The sequence below is a fragment of the Erpetoichthys calabaricus genome, chromosome 10 (genome assembly GCF_900747795.2).
Source record: "Erpetoichthys calabaricus chromosome 10, fErpCal1.3, whole genome shotgun sequence".
NCBI lineage: Eukaryota > Metazoa > Chordata > Cladistia > Polypteriformes > Polypteridae > Erpetoichthys > Erpetoichthys calabaricus.
The window spans coordinates 159,728,282-159,734,281 of NC_041403.2; positions in this window are offsets into that span (position 1 = coordinate 159,728,282).

Genomic DNA, 6,000 nt, shown 5'->3' on the forward strand with positions numbered 1-6,000 from the left:
TTTGCTGGAGAGCCAACTCTTCTGCAGGGGTTAGGTCTGGACCGCGTGGACCTCCACCTGTTTTTTACTTGCCTGCCTTCTTATTAGCTTTAAAATTAATGTTCTTTACATTATATATGATTATTTATGTCAGCAATTCTTTAAATAGTTATATACCAATATTTACCAGTTTGAAGTATATTCTTGTCCTTCACTTTAACCTGTTCCCGTGTTCTCCTTGTGCTCACGTTTGATCTGGAATTATGACATATTAAATAATAATTAATCTGACACATAGGAAATGAAACGCTGCTTTCAGTAAGTAAAATGCAAACGTGTTTAATTTGTCGGCCACTTTTTGCCAGGCGTCTTTTCTGGTTTGGGCTGCTTTTGCAGTGTTACCCCTTGTGTATATTAAATCTTGAAATTCTTCATGTCCTTCGAATAAAATGTCTTGCTCCACTTGTGTGAAAAAAAAATGCGCCCGTTCTTTCGTCATTTTGTTACAGCCTATCAAAGACTTGCTGATCATGTTTTCTAGACTCAATATATATGGGCTTTTCAATCTGTGCGGGCGTGTGCATTCATCTCGGATGATTAGATCCAGCTAGACTAATCTACTACACCGATGCGTTTGAAAAACCGACTTATCCCGGATGAGTTTCACCGGCATTAACTCATCCAAGATGAAGCATCTGATCTCGGATGATTTAAGCGACGTACAGAAAATACCCCCCTGGTCTCCTTACTGCAAGGCATTAGCGCTACCACTGTGCCACCATCCAGCCCCCTTAGACAAAATATACTGCCATAATAATTGTCTATTATATTCCTTGCCTGCCATTGTACAATTTTCTTTATTATCCTAATTGGCTAGGCAATTCAAATAATTTGCTGTAATATAAGAAATTCTCATGTTGCAGTATTTACATGTCCTAAACATCTTTTATTAGCATAGTTTTTAATTTTTTTCCAATAGACTTTACATTTCCTTGTGCAATTTTGCTTGCCATCCTTATCTCAAACCTTTCTAATCGCTTCCGTGTATTATGTTTTTATTTCTGTTTTAACTGTTTGAAAAGTACACCCTTCATTGGTTGCACTGGCTTACACAATGGCTCCCACCACAATTAAAATTTTAAATCTGTGCTTTACGCTTTTCACAATTGTGCTCACCGCCACACTTGGTACGTCTTTCCCTTAACAAATCATTCACACGTTTCACACAGGAAACAGCCAAGTTTCCTCTCAGGACAAACGTCTATCGATTGATCCATCAATGCTACAGATTTGAGTACTGAAACCATTCAGAAAAATGTTTTTCTTTCTATGAAATAAATTTGTTTGCGTTATTAGCATAGCATTTTAAAACCAAGTATTCTTCATTCTCTGCGGTGGGTTGGCACCCTGCCCAGGATTGGTTCCCTGCCTTGTGCCCTGTGTTGGCTGGGATTGGCTCCAGCAGACCCCCGTGACCCTGTGTTCGGATTCAGCGGGTTGGAAAATGGATGGATGGATGGATATTCTTCATTCTTTTGTGTTTATCTACCCTAGGGCAGGTCTATTGATCGCCAGTTCCTCCATTGTGCTGTGTCTTCTGTGCTTCTTTTCATTTCTTGGTATGATTCATCACCTTTCAGATAATATAACATGTCCTGCCTTGGCCTTCCCCTTGATTTCTTTCACTGCAGCACTGCTTTCAACTGTCCTTCTCCTCCTGGTACACATCCCATCTGCTTTTGTTGCCTTCTTCTTACTCTTTTTCAGGCATGTTGCTTTCTTCACCAGTCCTTTCCAGCACTTTTTCATTAGATAATTTATCCATCCAACTGATCCACTGCCGCATTTGAAATGTTTCCAATCTGTTGATATCCCCTTTCATTATTGTCAACGTCGCTGCCGTACAATGCAACACTTCAGATGATTGTTTTTAATCTTTTTTTCAGTGTATTATAAATTAACTGGTGATTCAAAATTGAAACCCTGTGGTTTGTGTGTTTGTGTGTGTTGTGCTGGTTGAAGCTTATAGAGCGCTAGGCGAAGTGGGGACGCACACCCCTTGGCGTCCATAGCATGGACAGTTTGGGTGGAGGCTGAAAAGTCTGGAGTGTGTGCCCCTTGACTTACCAAAACGGCGTCCATCAGTGTCTGTAGTGTGCTTTCAGTATTGTCAATAAGTGACAGTGTGTGGTCAGTGTCTCGTAGCTAATAAGGTCATAGCGTAGGATGTGAGACTCTGCTGATGGAAGAAGAGTTGTTTGTGCCTTCTATTACTGACTTTAGGAGGAAGTAACGGAGAAGGTGGAGTGTCAAACCAGTTAACCAATAGTGGTGAAGGAAGGGCGAGTGTAATATTCTAATGAGTGGGGGAACTACATGATGAGCAAACGCATTTCAAATGTCTTTGCATGTCCTCCTTGTGTTTTGATGACCTGTTGCATCATATTCAGCCCTTCGTTTATCATTCTGGCACCCGCGTTACCAGCCTCTCCTTGAAATTCAACATTTTGGATACACTGTTATCTCCTTCAACGGATCTGCTCCACGACAGATCACAACCATTTTCTTAAAAAAACAAACAAATAAATAAATACAGTGGACCCTTGACTTACGAACTCAATTCGTTTGCGAGGGCTGGTTGTAACTCAAGTTGGTTGTAAGTCAAGACTATTTTTACCATAAGAAATAATGGAAATGCCCTTAATGTGTTCCGAACCTCCCACAGCAACACTTACTTAACTTTTTTTAATAGAAAAGGGTTGTATAATGTGCATAATTTACCCAAAACACCAATAATTTTTCTAATATACTAACCAAAAAGTTATAAAAAGTGCCTAGCCTACCAGAAACAACAATTTCATACTGTACTCGCCATTTAAGTTGACATCTTTGGCTTGCAGGAAGGAAGGAGGAGGAGAATGAAATGGAAGGTGGTTATTGTTTGGAAGGAGTTTCCTTATACAAATCTTTTCTATGTAAAATTTTCGAGATGGTGGATTTCGACATGCTGTACATATTAACGAGATCGGTCACACGAACGCCACTCTTATATTTCCACACAATTTCCTTCTTCGTTTCGATTGTGATCACTTTCTTTACCTTCGTTACCTTCTCTTCCTTCCTTAGCAATTATCAAAATAAATTATATAAATCACTGCACTTACCGAAATTACGTCCACAAACACATGTATCTGGGCTCCGAATGATGCTTACAAACGCTCTCGGCTGTTTGTTTACAATCACACAAGCGGATACACGTGACCGCATTCAGGTCATAACGCAAGATGTTGGTCGTAATTCAAAACAAAAATTTTGGTCGTAAACCAAGTTGTTCGCATGTCAGGCCGAACGTATATCAAGGTTTCGACTGTAACTACCAACTCCCAGATTTTGTTTATAATTGTTGTACTGGATTATCTCACATGTCACCATCACTGGTGTGAATAAAAATTTCATGTGCTTTATAGTTTTTGAGTAATGGGGGGGATAAAAATTGGGGAACTGTTATAGGCTATATGTGCATGATGCATCATAAAATGATGAAATAAAACACAGAAAAGACCACCATCCATAGAATCTTTTATTGAACAAGGGGAGTTTGCCCACCCCCTACACTCCCCCAAGCCCCATCCCCTCGGCCTGCAGTTTTTTTTTTACCTCCTCTTTGTTCAATCAGCTGCTGGCTTACTGCTGCTGCTGCCATGCTGCGTGATCTGCATCTCACACGGCGTACTTCTGTCATATCACCTATGTCCACATATTCAATCTTTTTTCGCTTTTACCTTTGCATCAATATCGCATTGAATTTTGATTCCATGTTTGGAATTACATTATGACAATGCAACGTATAACTGCCCGTGAGTGAATATCGTTTCTTTCTCTCTACAAGAAATGTGTCTGACAATAGCATTCACACAAATGGGAAATGATTGAACCGTGCGCATGCTTGAAATTTTCTCTCGCAGGATTTCACTTTCACCAAACAACCAATTTTTTAATTCTCGCGGATACGCCTCTTCATTGGGAAGAAACACTACTTTTTTTTTCCTTGATGGCAACACCAATTAGATGATCTACAAGTCTCCAACTCCGAACATTATATTCAATCTCTTTTCGCTGTTATGTTATTTCACCGAGTAATAATTTCCATTTGTTTGCGCTAATGCGATCTTTACTATCGTTTTCTTGAGACTTTCAAATTTTCATACTTCCATTATCTCTAACCTGCTCTGCCTGTGTACCGCGCCAACATTTTTGAATTCTTTACGACGTTCTACTTTGTCATCTACTCTTTGTCTTTTATTTCCAGCCCTGGGCGTGGTTAAATCTCTTGGAAGGTTGGAAGGAGACGAGACGTGACTTTTTCAGAGAGACATTTTCACGTCCCGCGAGACGAGTCTTTCTGCCTAGATTTTTTTTACAATAGAAAGATAATGAATAAAAGGTTATCGAAATGTTGCCCCTTATGACCACATGTAATGAAATATGCTTTCATTTTTTTTTTGATAACGACTAGCCTAAGATAAATAATTTTAATTCTGTCATAAATGTTAATGGTATTTTAAGTTATCTGTGATTATTTTATATTAAATATATTTAGAATGAAACATCCTTAATTTGAACTTTGTTTCCATTTATGGCTAGCCCACATGATACTTTAATTACCTTTTAAATTTTTGTTTTAACTTTCATTTTGTATTGACTTAAACTATATTATTATTATTATTTTTAACAAACTCCTCGTCACATAGCAGACACACAGATTTTTTAAGCAATGTGGACTCCGTGATTCCGGGCCCTAAAGCTTAAGCTTCATTAGTTTTCACAGTACTGTAAATCCACGTCTGTGTTAATCTGCACAGCAAACGGCATCTACTAGGCTGTAGTTAGGATGGGAATAGGCTGCTTGCTTTGATAAAACAAGAAAAAGTGAAAAGAAAGCACTCTGTCATAAATGTAGTGGTTCAGCATGACGTCAAAGATGTGATGTATGATACACTTTATATGAAAACAAATAAAAATTCCCAACTACAGTTTAAAAGCAAGTGTTGGAGTCACACAGTTGAGTTACAGTAATCCCTCGCTACTTCGCGGTTCACTTTTCGCGGATTCACGACTTTGCGGGTTTTTAAATACAAGTGATTGCCCGCCTATCGTGGAAGTTATGTTCCAGACCCATCAGCAACAGGAGAAAATCCGTGATATAGAAAGACCATATAAATAAACATTTTTATAGTTTAAGCCTTAAAATACCCATCCCACATGCTTTAAACACATGCAAACTTATAAAACACACTTTGTTAACACATATGATATGTGGATGTCGGGCTAAGGATATGAGTAACATCTCACTATTATAAAACATTTTAACTTCACGCAAGACAAGACAGTGAGACAGGAAAATAGGTGCTGTACAGGCTTTTAAATTATTGATACGCAGAGCGACAAGCAGCACAAAGTCCACTTCTCCTTAGCGTTCATTCAGCTCCCCACCCCCTTGACAATGCGAAGTGACAGGAGCGTACTGCGCCTCCGGGGAGGGGGGTTTGAGCGAACGTGCGTTCAGCCCTCACACACCCCCACTCCTCCTCCTCCTTCCGAAAGCGCAGAGCGACAAGCAGGCTTTTTGGCAGAAGCAGCACAAAGTCCATTTCTGCTCAGCGTGAGTTCAGCTGCCCCCCTTCACAAAGCGAGTGCAGACACATTGACGTCTGATCGCTGCGTGCAGTGTGCAGTGTTGGTCTGCGGTGTTTAAGAATGTAGAAAGTGTTTAAGAGCATAGGAAGTGTTTATAAGAGTGTGGGAAAGGTTAACAAGAGAGTGAGAAAGGTTTATAAGAGTGTGGGAAGGGTTTATAAAGCCTTAAAATATGTATAAATAATAAAATAAATATAGGTCGCTACTTCGCGGATTTTCACCTATCGCGGGGCGGTCTGGAACGTAACCCCCGCGATAGGTGAGGGATGACTGTATTAGAATCATAAACACATGCAAAAAAGAAGCTAGAAAAGATTCCACAGA